Here is a 20,995-nt window from a genome sequence, read left to right as displayed (position 1 = left end):
GGCAAATGAAGAGGGCAACCTCAGTTGGAAAAATAAATTAACAAGACAAAAATCAAATAAAAATATGTGTCTATGTGAGTTGAAGAAGGAGATCCTTGCTTGTTGAGGGTAAAGGGTAAAAATGTAAAAAAATGTAAATGAAGTCGTTCAGTCATGTCCGACTCTTTGCGACCCCATGAACTGTAGCCTACCAAGCTCCTCTGTCCATGGGATTTTCCAGGCAATAGTACTGGAGTGGATTGCCATTTCCTTCTCCAGAAGATCTTTCCAACCCAGGGATCGAACCCAGGTCTGCCACATTGTAGACAGACGCTTTACCGTCTGAGCCACCAGGGAAGTACAAGGTAAGGAAGGTAAGGGTACAAGAAACAAATGAAATAATGACAAGATCCCAGTGGAATACATTATTGGTACTTGCATTTTTCATGTTCACTGTCCTCTAAAAAGTAGAAGGGAAAGAGCAATCCATTCCAAATGAAAGCATTTTGTCAAGAAAAGAGATGGACAAAATTGAAAGCCCTTTTATAATTTACTCTTTGGTATATATTGACTCAGGTCTTACCTGGTGGCTTCATGATAAAGAATACGCCTACCAAGTAGGAGTCACGGGTTCAATCCCTGGGTTGGATACATGACATGGAGTAGGAAATGGGCAACCCACTCCAGTATCCTTGCCTGGGATTCCATGGACAGAGGAGCCTGGTGGGCTACACTGCAAATTTTTGGGAAGAGTTGGATACGATTTAGTGACCAAATAACAGCAAAGGAATAGAAAAGAGATGTTAAATGTAACTGAAGAGGTATCTATATCAATTGAGCTTTTCCTGGAGAAAAATGATAGGCCAACAAATTAAAATACACAAACTTGGCACCTATCTTAGAAATAAAATTCTGTTCACAGAAAGGCTGTCTCCTCGATGGCCATCACTAGAAAGACAAGACAGGTAATAATGCCGTAAACTGAATAGCAAATGAAAGTGGGTAACTTGAGTTGGATGAATAAGATACTCACATGCTGCTGCTGCTGCTGCTGCTGCTAAGTGGCTTCAGTCGTGTCCTACTCTGTGCGACCCCATAGATGGCAGCCCACCAGGCTCCGCCGTCCCTGGGATTCTCCAGGCAAGAACACTTTCCTTCTCCAGTGCATGAAAGTGAAAAGTGAAAGTGAAGTTGCTCAGTCGTGTCCGACTCTTCGCGACCCCATGGACTGTAGCCCACCAGGCTCCTTCATCCATGGAATTTTCCAGGCAAGAGTCCTGGAGTGGGGTGCCATTGCCTTCTCCAAGATACTCACATAAAAGCATGTAAAATCATGTCTCTGTTTGTATTCAAGAGAGATGATCTTTAAGAGTTGAAGGCAAGAGCATAAGAAATAGATGAGAGAATGACAATGTACACAGCGGAATACGTTATTGGTACGTGTTTTCCTATTCATTTTCCTCTGAAAAGTAGAAGGAAGAAATAAGCGATTCATTCCAAATAAAAGCATAATGTTAAGAAGGAAGAAAACAAAAAATTGGACTTCTTTCATAGTGTACTGTCTGGTCCAACTTGATCTATATTTGTGAAAACTGGAGCCATAAATTTCCAAAGGACATGTCACCAATCAGAGGCTGGGTTGTCTTACATCCCTCCCCCGCTTTCTGCTAAAGGAACTAAATTAGGAAATAAAACCATAATAGGAGATAAGGCCAGAATTCTTCAGGGATGCACAATATCAGTAATTCTTCTTTTGTTAGGCCATCCTATTTTACACTGAAGTGCAGATATGCACACATGAGGGCTTTCCAGGTGGCTCAGTGGTAAAAAATCCAACTGCCAATGCAAGAAATGGGGGATTGGACACGACTTAGTGACTAAAGAACATCAACAGGAAACAGGTTTTTAAAAAGATGAGGAGGCATACAGTGAAGGCATCTATCTATGCAAAAATGTAGCTGTAGCAGAGTCATATGAGACTTACTATATACATTAAAGATATATGTTCCTAAATTCCATTCCCCCAAAATAATATAACTGAAATTGTCATGAGAAAGTGGTACAACTGTTTTGGAAAACAGTGTTAGGGTAGCCTGAAAATATAGTAATAAGTTTCCTCTTATGTTCCAGAATCTATTCTCCAAGGAAAAAGTAGTAAAATAGAATTACTAAACAAATATTTGTTTATTTTTGCAACTTAATCAGATTTAATTTTATCTTTTTAATTAATTTAATTAGAGGCTAATTCAGTTTAGTTCAGTTGCTCAGTCATGTCTGATTCTTTGTGACCCCATGAACTGCAGCACACCAGGCCTCCCTGTCCATCACCAACACCTGGAGTCCATCCAAACCCACGTCCATCAAGTCAGTGATGCCATCCAACCATCTCATCCTCTGTCAGCCCCTTCTCCTCCTGCCCTCAATCTTTCCCAGCATCAGGGTCTTTTCAAATGAGTCAGCTCTTCACATCAGGTGGCCAAGTATTGGAGTTTCAGCTTCAACATCACTCCTGCCAATGAACACCCAGGACTGATCTCCTTTAAGATGGACTGGCTGGATCTCCTTGCAGTCCAAGGGACTCTCAAGAGTCCTCTCCAACACCCCAGTTCAAAAGCATCAATTCTTTGGCATTCAGCTTTCTTTATAGTCCAACTCTCACATCCATACATGACTTCTGGAAAAACCACAGCCTTGACTAGACGGACCTTTGTTGGCAAAGTAATGTCTCTGCTTTTGAATATGCTATCTAGGTTGGTCATAACTTTCCTTCCAAGAAGTAAGCGTCTTTTAATTTTGTGGCTGCAATCACCATCTGCAGTGATTTTGAAGCCCAGAAAAATAAAATCTGACACTGTTTCCACTGTTTCCCCATCTATTTCCCATGAAGTGATGGGACCGGATACCATGATCTTAGTTTACTGAATATTGAACTTTAAGCCAACTTCTTCATTCTCCTCTTTCACTTTCATCAAGAGGCTCTTTAGTTCTTCTTCACTTTCTGCCATAAGGGTGGTGTCATTTGCATATCTGAGGTTATTGATATTTCTCCCGTCAATCTTGATTCCAGCTTGTGTTTCTTCCAGCCCTGCATTTCTCATGGTGTGCATCACCGACTTGATGGACGTAGGTTTGGGTGAACTCTGGGGTTTGGTGATGGACAAGGTGGCCTGGCTTGCTGTTGTCATGGAGTCGCAAAGATCGGACATGACTGAGTGACTGAACTGAACTGAACTCTGCATATAAGTTAAATAAGCAGGGTGACAATATACAGCCTTGACATACTCCTTTTCCTCTTTGAAACCAGTCTGTTGTTCCATGTCCAGTTCTAACTGTTGCTTCCTGACCTGATACAGGTTTCTCAAGAGGCAGGTCTTACATTACAATATTGTAGTGGCTTTCACCAAACATCGACATGAATCAGCCGTGGGTGTACACGTGTTCCCCATCCTGAAACCCCCTCCCACGTCCCTCCCCATCCCATCCCTCAGGGTCATCCCAGTGTACTGGCCCTGAGCGCCCTGTTTCATGCATCAAGCCTGGCCTGGCAATATATTTCACATATTTCACATAATATACATGTTTCAATGCAATTCTCTCAAATCATCCAACCCTCGCCTTCTTCCACAGAGTCCAAAAGTCTGTTCTTTATTCTCTGTGTCTCTTTTGCTGTCTCACATATAGGGTCAATGTTACCATCTTTTTAAATTCCATATACAAGTGTTAATATTCCGAATTGGTGTTTTTCTTTCCGACTTACTTCACTCTGTATAATAGGCTCCACTTTCATCCACCTCATTAGAACTGACTCAAATGCTTTCTTTTTAATAGCTGAGGAATATTCCATGTGTATATGTATCACTGCTTTCTTATCCATTTGTCTGCCAATGGATATCTAGGTTGCTTCCATGTCCTAGTTATTGTAAACAGTGCTGTGATGAACACTGGGATACACGTGACTCTTTCAATTCTGGTTTTCTCGGTATGTATGCCCAGCAGTGGGGTTGCTGGGTCATATGGCAGTTTTATTTCATTTTTTAAAGGAATCTCCACACTGTTTTCCATAGTGGTTGTAGTAGCTTGCATTCCCAAAACAGTGTAAGAGGGTTCCCTCTTCTCCACACCCTCTCCAGAATTTATTGTTTGTAGACATTTTGATAGCAGCCATTCTGACTGGCATGAGATGGTACCTCATTGTGGTTTTGGTTTGCATTTCTCTGATAATGAGTGGTGTTGAGCATCTTTTCATGCGTTTGTCAGCCATCTGTATGTCTTCTTTGGAGAAATGTCTGTTTAGTTCTTTGTCCCATTTTTCCGTTGGGTCATTTATTTTTCTGGAATTGAGCTGCAGGAGCTGCTTGTATAGTTTTTTGAGATTAATTCTTTGTCAGTTGCTTCATTTGCTATTACTTTCTCCCATTCTGAGGGCTGTCTTTTCACATTGCTTATAGTTTCCTTCATTGTGCAACAGCTTTTAAGTTTAATTAGGTCCCATTTGTTTATTTTTGCTTTTATTTCCATTACTCTGGGAGGTGGGTCATAGAGGATCCTGTTGGGGTTTATATCAGAGAGTGTTTTGTCTATGTTTTCCTCTAGGAGTTTTATAGTATCTGGTCTTACATTTAGACCTTTAATCCATTTTGAGTTTATTTTTGTGTATGGTGTTAGTAAGTGTTCTAGTTTCATTCTTTTATAGGTAGTTGACCAGTTTTGCCAGCACCACTTGTTAAAGAGATTGTCTTTTCTCCATTGTATATTCTTGCCTCCTTTGTCAAAGATAAGGTGTCCATAGGTGTGTGGATTTATCTCTGGGCTTTCTATTTTGTTCCATCGATCTATGTTTCTGTCTTTGTGCCAGGAACGTACTGTCTTGATTACTGTAGCTTTGTAATATAATCTGAAGTCAGGCAAGTTGATGCCTCCATTTCCATTCTTCTTTCTCAAGGTTGCTTTGGCTATTCGAAGTTTTTGTTATTTCCATACAAATTGTGAAATTATTTGTTCTAGTTCTCTGAAAGATACTGGTGGTAGCTTGATAGGGATTGCATTGAATCTATAGATTGCTTTGTGTAGTATACTCATTTTCACTATATTGAGTCTTCTGATCCATGAACATCGTAAATTTCTCCATCTATTTGTGTCCTCTTTGATTACTTTCATCCGTGTTTTATAGTTTTCTATATATAGCTCTTTTGTTTCTTTAGGTAGATTTATTCCTTTAGGTAGATTTTTTTGTTGCAACGGTGAATGGAATTGTTTCCTTAATTTCTCTTTCTGTTTTCTCATTGTTAGTGTATAGGAATGCAAGGGACTTCTGTGTGTTAATTTTATATCCTGCAACTTTCGTATATTCATAGGTTAGCTCTAGTAATTTTCTGGTGGTGTCTTTAGGGTTTTCTATGTAGAGGATCATGTCATCTGCAAACAGTGAAAGTTTTACTTCTTCTTTTCCAATCTGGATTCCTTTTATTTCTTTTTCTTCTCTGACTGCTGTGGCCAAAACTTCCAAAACTATGTTGAATAGTAGTGGTGAGAGTGGGCACCCTTGTCTTGTTCCTGACTTTAGGGGAAATGCTTTCAATCTTTCAGCATTGAGAATAATGTTTGCTGTGGGTTTATCATGTATGACTTTCTTTATGCTGAGGTATGTTCTTTGTATGCCTGTTTTCTGGAGGGGTTGTTTTTTTTATTATAAATTGATGTTGAATTTTGTCAAAGCCTTTCTCTGCATCTATTGAGATAATCATATGGTTTTTATCTTTCAATTTGTTAATGTGGTGTATCACATTGATTGATTTGCATCCCTGGGATAAAGCCCACTTGGTCATGATGTGTGATCCTTTGAATATGTTGTTGGATTCTGTTTGCTAGAATTTTGTTAAGTATGTTTGCATCTATGTTCATCAGTGATACTGGCCTGTAATTTTCTTTTTTTGTAGCATCTTTGTCTGGTTTTGGTATTAGGGTGATTTTGGCCTCATAGAATGAGTTTGACAGTTTACCTTCCTCTGCAATTTTCTGGAAGAGTTTGAGCAGGATAGGTGTTAACCCTTCTCTAAATATTTGGTAGGATTCACCTATGAAGACATCTGGTCCCGGGCTTTTGTTTGTTAGAAGATTTCTGATTACAGTTTCAATTTCCATGCTTGTGATGGATCTGTTAAGATTTTCTATTTCTTCCTTGTTCAGTTTTGGAAAGTTGTACTCTTCTAAGAATTCATCCATTTCTTCCAAGTTGTCCATTTTATTGGCTTATAGTTGCTGATAGTAGTCTTTTAAGATTCTTTGTATTTCTGTGTTGTCTGTTGTGATCTCTCCATTTTCCTTTCTAATTTTGTTGACTTGATTCTTTTCCCTTTGTTTTTTGATGAGTCTGGCTACTGGTTTGTCTATTTTATTTATCTTTTCAAAGAACCAGCTTTTACTTTTGTTGATTTTTGTTATAGTTTCCCTTGTTTATTTTTCATTTATTTCTGCTTTAATTTTTATGATTTCTTTCCTTCTTCTAACACTGGGGTTCTTCATTTCTTCTTTTTCTAGTTGCTTTTGGTGTAAAGTTAGGTTATTTATTTAATTTCTTTCTTGTTTCTTGAGGTACGCTTGTATTGCTATGAACCTTCACCTTAGCACTGCTTTTACTGAATCCCATAGGTTTTCAGTAGTTGTGTTTTCATTTTCACTTGTTTCTAAGCATATTTTGATTTCTTTTTTGATTTCTTCTGTGATTTCTTGGTTATTAAGAAGTGTGTGTTTAGCCTCCATATGTTTGTATTTTTAATAGTTTTTTTTTTTTTGTAGTTGACATCTAATCTTACCTCATTGTGATCAGAAAAGATGCTTGAAATGATTTCAATTTTTTTGAGTTTACCAAGTCTAGATTTATGGTACAGGATGTGATCTATCCTGAGGAATGTTCCATGTGTACTTGAGAAAAAGGTGTAATTCATTATTTAGGTGTGAAGTGTCCTATAGATATCAATTAAGTGTAACTGGTCTATTGTATCATTTAAAGTTTGTGTTTCCTTGTTAATTTTCTGTTTTGTTGATCTATCCATAGTTGTGAATGGGTATTAAAGTCTCCCAATATTATTGTGTTACTGTTAATTTCCCTTTCATACTTGTCAGCATTTGCCTTACATATTGTGGTGCTGCTATGTTGGGTGCATATATGTTTATAATTGTTACATCTTCTTCTTGGATTGATCCTTTGATCACTATGTAGTGTACTTATTTGTCTGTTTTCATGGCCTTTATTTCAAAGTCTATTTTATCCAATATGAGTATTGCTACTCCTGGTCTCCATTTGAGTGAAATATCTTTTTCCAGCCCTTCACTTTCAGTCTGTATGTGTCCTTTGTTTTGAGGTGGGTCACTTGTAGACAGCATATATAGGGGTCTTGTTTTTGTATCCATTCAGCCAGTCTTTGTCTTTTGGTTGGGGCATTCAACCCATTTACATTTCAGGTGATTATTGATAAGTATGAACCCATTGCCATTTACTTTGTTGTTTTGGGTTTGAGTTTATAAACCTTTTCTGTGTTTCCTGTCTGGAGAAGATCCTTTAGCATTTTTGAAGAGCTGGTTTGGTGGTGCTGAATTCTCTCAGCTTTTGCTTGTCTGTAAAGTTTTTGATTTCTCCTTAATATATGAATGAGATCCTTGCTGGGTATAATAATCTGGGTTGCAGATTTCTCTCTTTCATCACTTTAGTTATGTCCTACCATTCCCTTCTGGCCTGAAGACTTTCTATTGAAAGATCAGCTGTTATCCTTATGGGGATTCCCTTGTGTGTTATTTTTTCTTTTCCTTTGTTGCTTTTAATATTTGTTCTGTGTGTTTGATCTTTGTTAATTTGATTAATATGTGTCTTGGGGTGTTTCATCTTGGTTTTATCCTGTTTGGGACTCTCCTGATTTCTTGGACTTGGGTGGCTATTTCCTTTCCCATTTTAGGGAAGTTTTCAACTACTATCTCCTCAAGAATTTTCTCATGCCCTTTGTTTTTGTCTTCTTCTGGGACCCCTATGATCCAAATGTTGGGGGCATTTAACATTGTACCAGCAGTCTCTGAGGTTGTCCTCATTTCTTTTAATTCTTTTTTCCTCTCTGCTTCATTTATTTCTGCCATTCTATCTGCCACCTCACTCATCCTACCTTCTGCCTCAGTTATTCTACTGCTGGTTCCCTCCAGAGTGCTTTTGATCTATTATTGCATAATTCATTGTGATTGACTCCTTTTTATTTCTTCTATGTCCTTGTTAAACATTTCTTGCATCTTCTGAATCCTTGTCTCTAGTCTATTTATCTGTGACTCCATTTTGTTTTCAAGATTTTATATTATTTTACTATCATTATTCTGAATTCTTTTTCAGGTAAACTCCCTATGTCCTCCTCTTTGGTTTGGTTTGGTGGGCATTTACATGTTCCTTTACCCACTGATTATTTCTCTGCCTTTTCATTTTGTTCAGATTGCTGTGTTTGGGGTGGCCATTCTGTAGGCTGGAAGTTTGTGGTTTCTCTTTATTGTGGAGGTTGCTCCCTTGAGTGGGGTTGGACTAGTGGCTTGTCAAGGTTTCCTGGTTAGGAAAGCCTGTGTCTGTGTTCTGGTGGGTGGAGCTGGATCTCTTCTCTCTGGAGTGCAAGGAAGTGTCCAGTAGCGAGTTTTGGGGTGTCTATGGGTTTGGCATGACTTTGGGCAGCCTGTATTTTAATAATCAGGGCTGTGTTCTTGCATTGCTGGAGAATTAGCGTCTTATATCTTGCCCTGGAATTTGTTGGCTCTTGAGAGGATTTGGTTTCAGTGTAAGTATGGAGGCTTTTGGATGAGCTCTTGTTGATTAATGTTCCCTGGAGTCAGGAGTTATCTGGTGTTCTCAAGTTTTGGACTTAAGCCCCTTGCCTCTGGCTTTCAGTCTTATTCTTACAGTGGCTTCAAGAGTTCTCCATCCATACAGCACCGATGATAAAACATCTAGGTTAATGGTGAAAGGATTCCCCACACTTAGGGACACCCAGAGAGGTTGACAGAGTTACATGGAGTAGAGAAGAGGGAGGAGGGCGATAGAGGTCACCAGGAGGAGAAGAGGGGGAGTCAAAAGAGTAGAAAACAATTTAGCCAGTAGTCAATTCCCTATGTGCTCTCCACAGTCTGGAACACTCAGAGAGGTTCATGGAATTACATAGAGAAGAGCATGGAGGGTGATAGAAGTGACCAAGCAGAGAAGAGGTGGAGTCAAAAGGGGAGAGACTAATCTATCCAGTAATCAGTTCCCTAAGGAGGACAAGGGGATGACAGAGGATGAGATGGTTGGATGGCATCACCGACTCAATGGACATGGGTTTGGGTGGACTCTGGGAGTTGGTGATGGACAGGGAGGCCTGGCACGCTGTGGTTCATGGGTCGCAAAGAGTCAGATACGACTGAGTGACTGAACTGAACTGAAGTGTTCTCAACATCCCGGAACACCCAGAGAGATTCGCAAAATTAAGTAGAGACGAGAAGGGGGAGGGAGGAGATAGAGGTGACCTGGGGGAGAAAAGGGAGAGTCAAAAGGGGAGAGAGCAATCAAACCTGTAATCACACCCCCAAGTGAAAATGGATACTGAAGATTAGATTCTTAAAGGTACAAAATTGAAAACAAATACCAAAAAGCAAAGGACAAAAATATAGAGTAATGGTTAGACTCTCAAAAATACAATATTAAAAAATAAAACAAAATCAATCACAAAAATTATTAAAAACATATATGTGAAATTTGCTTTAAAAACAGGGTCTTTTTTTTTTTTTTTGCAAGGTAGGTTATAAAAATGAAAATTAAAGGGGTAATAAAGAACTTAAAAATGAAAAGATTTTAAAAATTTTTAAATGATAATAGTAAAAATATATCTAGGAATTTCTCTGGAGCAGTTGTAGGCAGTGTGGGGTCAGTTCAGTTTCAGATAGTTCCTTGTTCCAGCTTGTACTGCTTCTCAAGATCTATAGGCCCCTTCCAATGCTTGCTAAGTCACTTCAATTGTGTCTGACTCTGTGCGACCCCATAGACGGCAGCCCACCAGACTCCCCCATCCCTGGGATTATCTAGGCAAGAACACTGGAGTGGGTTGCCATTTCCTTCTCCAATGCATGGAAGTGAAAAGTGAAACTGAGTGAAAAGTCGCTCAGTCGTGTCTGACTCCCAGCGACCCCATGGACTCTACCCCACCAGGCTCCTCCATCCATTGGATTTTCCAGGCAAGAGTACTCAAGTAGGGTGCCATCGCCCTCTCCATTTCAATGCTTAGTCAATGTTAACTACAGAGTTTTAATCTGTTGCACTTGTCACTGCCAGAGTGGTTCCCTTTTCTTTGTTTATTTTGGCTTCCTCTGTTTGCAAATCTCTTTAGTTTCTAAATTCTGTCTTGACAAAAGAGGGAGAAGGTGGTCACTTATTTAGGCTCATGTGTTCAGTTGTGTTGAGAGGGAGGAACACTGCAAACAAATATCACTGGTGTGTTGGGGGGTGCTCCCAGTGTATGTACCACCCTGTGTTTGCCCAAGCTCAAGGCAGCATGTGCTTTCCAGGTCTACACTGCTCAGGTTCCAGGTTGCTCTGCAGGGGAACTATCCAAAGCGGGCCCTGAATTTCATGCACTTCCCAGGTCTGAGCTGCTCAGGTTCAGGTTCTCGGGTACTCCACAAGGGCACAGACTTTGTTGGGCATGCATGTTGTGTCCTTCCCAGGTCCGAGCAGCTCAGGTGACCAGGTGCTTGATGAACACGCTGTCCCAGGTGGCCCGTGTGTCTTAATCACCTTCCCGGTCCCGGCCACTCTGTTTCCTGGGTGTGCTGTGAGAGCACTGTCTCAGGTGTGCTGTGTGTCTCCTCTGGGAAGCTGATCTCAGGCTGCGACCCTCTTGGCAGACATCAACTGTTCAGGATCCCAGGAAGACTTGGTTAGCAACTGAAGCCAGGAGCCTGCTCACAGTTTGGTGGAGGATGCCGGTCTCTGCGGCCGAGATGGCCCCTTGACTTCCGCCTCTGGCTGTTGCATGCCTGCCTATGCCTCTGGCAGCAGGGGAGGGTCCTGTATGCAGCTGGCTAACTCTCCTTTGGTATTTGCTCAATCCTTTGTTCTATGAGCGGGCCAGCCTGTGCGTTAGGTTAGAGCCTTTCATGGGAAAGTTTTCTCTTTTTTTTTCTTTTTTCCCTTTCTCTGGCTATCCCACAGTTTGGGTGGCTATCTCACATAGCTCCCTCAGATTGTCCTCAGAGCATTCAGGCCTGGTCCTTACCTTAAGCATGCAACCCACGCTCCCTGTCCAGGTCCTCCTCACTTATGGCAGACGTGAGCACCTGGGCTACTTCTCCTCTGGGAGTTGCAGTTAGAAGCATATTCTGTGTGTGTGTGTGTGTGTGTGTATGTATGTTTGTCCTCCCGGTTATGTTGCCCTTAAGATTCCAAAACTCCTTACAGACCTGCCAGTGAGATGGTTTCCTGGTGTTTGGAAACTTCTCCTCCTTCACTACTCCCTCCTCAGGATGGGTCTCCATCCCTAAATCTTTTGTCTCTCATTTTGTCTTTTATATTTTGTCCTACCTCATTTTGAAGAGAATGGGCTGTCTTTCTGTGTGCCTGGTTCCTCCGTCAGAGTTCAAAAGTTGTTTTGTGGAAGTTGCTCATCATTCAAATGATCTTTTGATGAATTTGTGAGGAAGAAAGTGGTCTCCCCATTCTCTTCCTCTGCCATCTTGGGACCGCCTCTGAATGTTGAGTTTTAAGCCAACTTTTTCACTCTCCTGTTTCACTTTCATCAAAGGCTCATTAGTTCTTTGCTTTCTGCCATACGGGTGGTGTCATCTACATATCTAAGGTTATTAGTATTTCTCCTGGAAGTCTTGATTCCAGCTTGTGCTTCATCCAGCCTGCATTTTGCATACTATACTCTGCATATGGATGGAGGTTCATGACATTGTACAGGAGACAGGGATCAAGACCATCCCTCCAAAAAGAAATGCAAAAAAGCAAAATGGCTGTCTGAGGAGGCCTTACAAATAGCTATGAAAAGAAGGGAAATGAAAAGCAAAGGAGAAAAGGAAAGATATACCCATTTGTATGCAGAGTTCCAAAGAATAGAAGGAGAGATAAGAAAGCCTTCCTCAGTGATCAATGCAAAGAAATAGAGGAAAACCATAGAATGAGAAAGACTAGAAATCTCTTCAAGAAAATTAGACATACCAAGGGAACATTTCATGCAAAGATGGTCTTGATAAAGGATAGAAATGGTATGGATCTAACAGAAGCAGAAGATATTAAGAGGTGGCAAGAATACACAGAAGAATTATACAAAAAGGATCTTCACGACCTAGATAATCAGATTGATGGAATCACTCACCTAGAACCAGACATCCTAGGGGGCCTTAGGAAGCATCACTACGAAAAAAGCTAGTGAAGGTGATGGAATTCCAGCTAAGCTATTTCAAATCCTAAAGATGATACTATGAAAGTGCTACATGCAATATGCCAGCAAATTTGGAAAACTCAGCAGTGGCCACAGGACTGGTAAAGGTCAATTTTCATTCCAATCCCAAAGAAAGACAATGCCAAAGAATGCTCAAACTACCACACAATTGTATACTCTCACATGCTAGTAAAGTGATGCTTAAAATTCTCCAAGCCAGGCTTAGGCAATACATGAACCGTGAACTTCCAGATATCCAAGCTGGTTTTAGAAAAGGCAGAGGAACCAGAGAACAAATTGCCAATACCCGCTGGATCATGGAAAAATCAAGAGAGTTCCAGACAAACATCTATTTCTGCTTTATTGACTATGCCAAAGCCTTTGACTGTGTGGATCACAATAAACTGGAAAATTCTTAAAGAGATGGGAAAACCAGACCACCTGAACTGCGTCTTGAGAAACCTGTATGCAGGTCAGGAAGCAACAGTTAGAGTTGGGCATGAAACAACAGAAAGGTTACAAATAGGAAAAGGAGTACATCAAGGCTGTATATTGTCACCCTGCTTATTTAACTTATATGCAGAGTACATTATGAGAAACGCTGGGCTGGAAGAAGCACAAGCTGGAATCGAGATTGCCAGGAGACATATAAATAACCTCAGATATGCAGATGACACCACCCTTATGGCAGAAAGTGAAGAAGAACTAAAGAGCCTCTTGATGAAAGTGAAAGTGGAGAGTAAAAAGTTGGCTTAAAGCTCAACATTCATAAAACAAAGATCATGGCATCCAATCCCATCACTTCATGGGAAATAGATGGGGAGACAGTGGAAACAGTGTCAGACTTTATTTTGGGGGGCTCCAAAATCACTGCAGATCGTGATTGCAGCCACGAAATTAAAAGATGCCTACTCCTTGGAAGGAAAGTTATGATCAACCCTGACAGCATATTTAAAAGCAGACATTACTTTGCCAACAAAGGTCTGTCTAGTCCAGGCTATGGTTTTTTCAGCAGTCATGTATGGATGTGAGAGTTGGACTATAAAGAAAGCTGAGCGCAGAAGAATTGATGTTTTGAACTGGGGTGTTAGAGAAGACTCTTGAGAGTCCCTTGGACTGCAAGGAGATCCAACCAGTCCATCCTAAAGGAAATCAGTCCTGAATATTCATTGGAAGCACTAACACTGAAGCTGAAACTCCAATACTTTGGCCATCTGATGCGAAGAGCTGACTTATTTGAAAAGACCCTGATGCTTGGAACAGAGAAGGCAATGGCATCCCATTCCAGTACGCTTGCCTGGAAAATGCTATGGACGGAGGAGCCTGGTAGGCTGCAATCCATGGGGTCGCTAAGGTCGGATATGACTGAGCGACTTCACTTTCAGTTTTCACTTTCATGCATTGGAGAAGGAAATGGCAACCCACTCCAGTATTCTTGCCTGGAGAATCCCAGGGATGGGGGAGCCTAGTGCACTGCCGTCTATGGGGTTGCACAGACTTGGACACGAGTGAACTGACTTAGCAGTAGCAGTAGCAGTGATGCTTGGAAAGATTGAGGGCAGGAGGAGAAGGGGACGACAGAGGATGAGATGGTTGGATGGCATCACCGACTCAGGGGACATGGGTTTGGGTGGACTCTGGGAGTTAGTGATGGGCAGGGAGGCCTGGTGTGCTGCAGTTCATGGGGTTGCAAAGAATCGGACACAACTGAGTGACTGAACTGAACTGAAATGAACTTTGCATATAAGTTAAATAAGGAGAGTGACAATATACAGCCTTGATGTACTCCTTTCCCAATTTGAAACCAGTCTTTTGTTTCATGTCTGGTTCTAACTGTTGCTTCTTGACCTGCATACATATTTCTCAGAAGGCAGTAAGATGGTTTGGTATTCCCATCTCTTGAAGAATTTTCCACAGTTTGTTGAGATCCGCACAAAGATTTGGCTTAATCAATAAAGTGTAAGTAGATGGTTTTGTGGTATTCTCTTGCTTTTTCGATGCCAACAGATGTTGGATCCAACTAATCAAACTGATCACATGGGCCAAAGCCTTTTTTAACTCAAAAAAACGATGAGCCGTGCTGTATAGGACCACCCAAGACATATGGGTCATGGTAGAGAGTACTGACAAAACGTGGTGCACTGGAGAAGGGAATGGCAACCCACTTCAGTATTCTTGCCTTGAGAACCCCATGAATAGTATGTAAAGGCAAAAAGATATGATACTGAAAGATGAACTCCTCAGGTCAGTAGGTGCCCAATATGCTACTGGAGAAGAGTGGAGAAATAATTCCAGAAAGAATGAAGAGATGGAGCCAAAGTGAAAACAATGCCCAGTTGTGGATGTGACTGGTGATAGAAGTAAATTCTGATGCTGTAAAGACCAATATTGCATAGGAATCTGGAATGTTAGGTCCATGAATCAAGGTAAATTAGAAGTGGTCAAACAGGAGATGGCAAGAGTGAACATCAACATTTAGGAATCAGTGAACTAAAATGGACTGGAATGGGTGAATTTGACCCCTTGGGCTATCTGGACCAAAGGGAACCTCAGAATCCTTTCCTAGAGATCATGTGGATATGAAAGGTTGAGTAGGGGTCATCTGGAAATCTGATGGAGAGAGAAAGGGACGGGAGATAAGGAGGCAACAGAAAGACACATGCTGCATGAGTCTCTCAAATCCGGATTCTGACTGAGGTCTGTGAAGGACTGCATGTAAGGAAATTCTGAGTCATTTCCCTGTTTTTGGCAAAAGCTACTATGCCATTCACAGGCCATCATTTTGCGGACTCCCCCAATTTGTATTGGGCCAAGCCTTTTTCAGGGTCAAAATTTTCCACTTTCTGAGAGTGCAGACAGGAGTGAGTTTGAGAGAGGCTCCTGGGATGTACCAGAACCCACTCTTAGCCTACCTGCCATAGAATGGGGTACTGACAGTCACCGGCTGACACTGTCCCTTTGGTCCCAGTGATCTGTGTGACTAATGGCACAAAATGGCCAACTGTCCCAACAGTTACATCCGAAGTGAGAGGTGGCCCCTGAGAAACATGCAGCTAAGTTACCATGTGACAGCTAAGGCACCATGTGACAGAACTGTGAGGCTAAGACACCATGTGACCCAGGCAGACAGACATTCCTGGGAGCCACCAGGTGACTCACTGGTGATTCCCTGAAACGTGGAAGGCACTCTTGGGATGGCTCAGAGGCAACATTTAGGCTCCTGTAAATCAATCCACACCGAAAGAGGGAGAAGTGAAAGTGACAGGGAAGAAAGCTGAGGAATCTGACTTACAATCCTATTGGGGAGGTGGTGGCCAGGGGACAATGGTATCTGTTTTGCTTCAACCACTATGTGCCTGACACAGTGCATGGAAGTTGTTTTGCTGGGGGTGGTTGCCCTTGTGGCCTGATCCATTCCATGTCCCCCTTATCTTCACATGGGAGTCTGCATGTAGCAGATGCCCTAATGGCTTTTAAGTGCCTGACCCATGCCCACACTATATTGGTTGGACTAGTCCTCAGTTAGAAAGGAGTCTAAAAGAGAGACCCTCACCTATTCGGGTGGCAACTACTGGAGTGCAGTGAGCAGTGGGGCCTTTGGGATACACCAGAGGGTAACGCTGGCCAGAGTTCCTCAGTTGCTTCCACAGCACTTGCCTGTTCGCAGAGGGTCCCTATGGAAAGGAGAAGTGAGGAGGTAGGGAAGAGACCCCAAGTCCCCATACAGGCCACCAAAAATGTCATGGTCCAAGTGCAGTTTGGAAAAGAATTTCCAGAAATGAGGCAGAATTAGAGGAGAATAAAGTTTATTAGAGTGAGAGATGCTCTTAGAACAGCAGGCCAGCTCAAGGGAGAACTGACATTGAACAGGGGTCTTTAGTCCACTTTTATACCCAGGATACAAGGAGTGGGATAGGTGTCTTGTGAGACATTTGCTGATTGGATGAGGCACGTATACTGGGTGGGGGAAGAGTAAGGCAAATACCTTCTCCCTTTGTGGGGTAGAAGGAGAGACAGGTTATACTGCTTAGTTCAGTTCAGTAGCTCAGTTGTGTCCGACTCTTTGCAACCCCATGAATCGCAGCACGCCAGGCCTCCCTGGCCATCACCAACTCCCGGAGTTCACTCAGACTCACGTCCATTGACTCAGTGATGCCACCCAGCCATCTCATCCTCTGTCGTCCCCTTCTCACCTGCCCCCAATCCCTCCCAGCATCAGAGTCATTTCCAATGAATCAACTCTTCTCATGAGGTGGCCAAAGTACTGGAGTTTCAGCTTTAGCATCATTCCTTCCAAAGAAATCCCAGGCCTGATCTCCTTCAGAATGGACGGGTTGGATCTCCTTGTAGTCCAAGGGACTCTCGGGAGTCTTCTCCAACACCACAGTTCAAAAGCATCAATTCTTCAGTGCTCAGCCTTCTTCACAGTCCAACTCTCACAAGCATATATGACCACAGGAAAAAACATAGCCTTGACTAGATGGACCTTTGTTGGAAAAGTAATGTCTCTGCTTTTCAATATGCTATCTAGGTTGGTCATAACTTTCCTTCCAAGGAGTAAGAGTTTTTTACTTTCATGGATGCAGTCACCATCAGCAGTGATTTTGGAGCCCCAAAAAATAAAGTCTGACACTGTTTCCACTGTTTCCCCATCTATTTCCCATTAAGTGATAGGACCAGATGCCATGATCTTCGTTTTCTGAATGTTGAGCTTTAAGCCAACTTTTTCACTCTCCACTTTCACTTTCATCAAGAGGCTTTTGAGTTCCTCTTCACTTTCTGCCATAAGGGTGGTGTCATCTGCATATTTGAGGTTATTGATATTTCTCCCGGCAATCTTGATTCCAGCTTGTGCTTCTTCCAGCCCAGCGTTTCTCATGATGTACTCTGCATAGAAGTTAAATAAGCAGGGTGACAATATACAGCCTTGACGTACTCCTTTTCCTATTTGGAACCAGTCTGTTGTTCTATGTCCAGTTCTACCTGTTGCTTCCTGATCTGCATACGTTTTCTCAAGAGGCATGTCAGGTGGTCTGGTATTCCCACCTCTTTCAGAATTTTCCAGTTTATTGTGATCCACACAGTCAAAGGCTTTGGCATAGTCAATAAAGCAGAAATAGATGTTTGTCTGGAACTCTCTTGCTTTTTCCATGATCCAGCGGATACTGCATAGGAGGACCTGAAATCCATTAATAGTTACGATATGGGGGAGGGAAGGATTGTAAGGGTCTGATTTTTCCATTCTTGCATTCCAAAACCCTTTTGGTTTTATCTGCTTTTTCATCCTTCGGTCACTACATTCGTCCCTCTATTTTTAGGACCAATTCTTTGGCCCCCTTTGCCAAGCCTCAGGCAGGGGATGTGTTATTTTCTTCCTTCCTGCCATCTGCAGGTAGACAGGGTTCTGACAAAGGCACTTTAGTTTAACAGTCAGGCAGAGGTGCAGGATTCTTTGAAGCAAATTATTCTGTATGATTATAATAACAAAAGCAATGAAAGCAAGTCAAAGAAACAGTTCCATCATGGAATCAGAGTTGGCTTCCATGGTTTACTTATTATGAGGGGGTAGGGAAGTTATTTAATTATGGTGAGGACTATCAAATCTAAAATCCGTAGGGCAGGGCAAGCTGGCAGATTCTATTTCTTTTGACTGCTTCACTTGTAGGGTTGAAATAATTTAGAATAGCACTTTCTAGAAAATACAGCAACCTATAGAATTTTATAATTTTTACATTAGAAAAGATTTGAGCACTTTATTTAATCAAGAGACTATCACAGAAATAATGTTTTTTGGAACATTACTTTGGAGTAACGTTCCTTTGGAGTAGAGAATTAATAGCTTGTGGTCATTTAAACTAAGAGCTTTAACACCCACCGTTTAACTATAAAGTGAGCTTATCAGCTGATGCTAGTGGTAAAGAACCCACTTGCCAATGCAGCAGATGTAAGAGACATGGGTTTGATGCCTGGGTTGGGAAGATCCCCTGGGGGAAGGCATGGTGATCCACTCCAGTATTGTTGCCTGGAGAATTCCATGACCAGAGGAGCCTGGTGGGCTTCAGTCCATGGGGGCAAAAAAAGTTGGCCACCACTGAAGCAACTTAGCATACATTTACTATAACTCTCTTTGGTCACACTGCTGCTGATTTTACTTCTTTAATCAGAAACCTGTAACTGGTCTTCAGCATGAAGTATATATATTGTGATGCTTTGGTCTATATAAATAAGAAAAGAGTGAGTTTGTTTAGCAACAGTTGCCTTGGATTTGTGGAGTTAAAAGACTAGGATTCTAGTTCCAGTTCTGGCATCTAGTAAATGTGTGACTTTGGAAAACATTAAAAGCCTGATAGCAATATAAATAATCAAAGCCTTACTTTACTCATCTGTAAAATAGGAATTAAGGATATTGATAGCTTTAACATGAAACAATGGGTATTAAGGCATGTGGAATTATGAACACTGAAATACGGACATAATTATCATAGAATTAAGTACTTTACATAAATTCATTACAATCTTAGAATTTAAAACTTTTTTTTCTATGTTGGTTTTCAACTGTTTCATGAAATTTATAGAAGTGCAGAAATTCTCTGGAGTTTCTGTAACAGGTTTTGGGTTATTATTTTTTTTTAAAGAATAAATGATCAGATTGTGTTTAACAAAACAAAATAAAAAAGAGTTCATTGGCTTGCTATGACTATTAATAGACTATAATAAAGTATCACACGTTAATTAACCTTAAATGACTGAAGTTTATTATATCACAGCTCTGGGGGCAAGAATTGTGATACTAAGGTGTGGCAGGGCAATGCTCTTTCTGAAGGTGCTGGGGAGGAATCTGTTCCAAGTTTCTCTCCTAGCAGCTGGTATTTTGTTAGCTATCTGGGGTATTCCTTGGCTGTGGAAGCAGACTTCAGACTTCACATGGCATTCTCCTTGTGCCTTTGTGGATGTCTAAATTTCCCTCCCCCTTTTAAGGTCAACAGTCTTACTGTATGAGGGATGCACTCTACTCCATCTTTAATGACACCTGCAATTACCCCATTTCCAAAAAAAGTCACATTCAGAGGTACTGGAGGTAAAGGATTTCAATATGTGAATTTAGGAGAGGTGGTGAGGGAGATACAGTTTAACCCATAACCTAGAGTATATTCTGAAGGAAATGAGAATCAGAGAAATACAAACACAGTTTTTATATAATTATTTTGAGAAATTTATGAAAGCAGAGTATAAAGGAGGATCTAGAGTGGTAGAAAATTGTATTGTTTTGATTTTTAAGGTGGACAAGATTTTGAAAAACATAAGGTTCTTGGGGAAAAGCTCATGGCAAGTCTGAGAGGAACAACTGAAGGGTTGATGTCCAGAGAGCACTGTACAGAATGAATGGAGATAAAGATGGGTTGGTGTTCCCATGAAGAAAGGGAAATACTTCTGTTAATAACACAGTGAGAGAGGAGTAATGGAGAGGTGGAGATTTAGATTTGTTATATTTATGGCAGGGAGCGAGCTCCGCCCATGGCAAAGGTCATGAGGAAGGAGGCTTGGCACACGCAAAGGCGGGATCAAGCCTCAGGAGTCCCCCTGGAAATTCTCAAGCATCTACCCGCAAAACCAGAGTCTGCCTACTTTCTGCTTTGTGCTCTCACCTACACCTCTGACTTTACGGGGGGCTGTCCCCCACTACCTCTCTCTGAAAAAAGAGTTAGCTTACAGCTCCAGTTAATAATTCTTGGGTGTGACAGTGTTTCAACCTACAAACTCCTTTGGAAATCCTCTAGCCTGCCTGAATAGGTTTTTCCGGCCACATGTGATTGTTCAGAGCCTCCCAACTGTGAGAGACAGGAGATGTTCTAAACTGTCTAAACACAGATTCTTTTGAGTAGTTAAAAGATTGATTAGAAATTGTATTGGTGAAGGGTTTTTCACTTGTTGGGCCAATGTTTGCTGCTAAGTCTCCATACCCCTTACCTACTGTGTCCTTGGCAGTGTATTGATTGATATAATGGGTGTATAGAAATGTAAGTACTAGCCTCAATGCTTGTAACCTTGGACGCTTGAGTTAATTCTTTTCTTGATTGAGCCCACCTCACCTTTGCCCTATAGGAATGCAACTCTATCCAATGCTTTTTGGAGGCTGGCGCCTGATTTTGGAATAATCGCCTGACTTTGGAATAATCACCTTTAGAGAAAAATAAGTTTCTTAAAATGTTAACAGGCCTCCTGGCCAGAAGATGATGTAAATCACCTGAACTTTTGCATATGATAAGTTTGAAAGCCTGGTTTCGATTAGAACGAGGAACTGCTGTCCTTGTATGACTCCACCCCTTCCCCCATTATCCTCTATGCACAACTTAAGGTATAAACTACTTTGAAAAATAAAGTACACCCTTTTTTGTTCTCCAAAATTTGGTCTCCCCATGTCGTTCTTTCTTTCACCTTCTGGCTGAATTTTTCCTCTGAGGCGGGGAAGCTCGTCAAGCCTACTAATTTTGCCTGGGCTTCTAAGATCCGACCGGGGAGGCCTTAGTGTCTCCTCTCTTTCGGGAGAACGGGAGGACGCCTGCGGCCTTTGTAGGTGACGT

The sequence above is a fragment of the Bos grunniens genome, chromosome 23 (genome assembly GCF_055505025.1).
Source record: "Bos grunniens cultivar Pamir isolate PY7600 chromosome 23, Bosgru_T2T1.0, whole genome shotgun sequence".
In the NCBI taxonomy this organism is placed as follows: Eukaryota; Metazoa; Chordata; class Mammalia; order Artiodactyla; family Bovidae; genus Bos; species Bos grunniens.
This window is presented reverse-complemented; position numbering follows the sequence as displayed.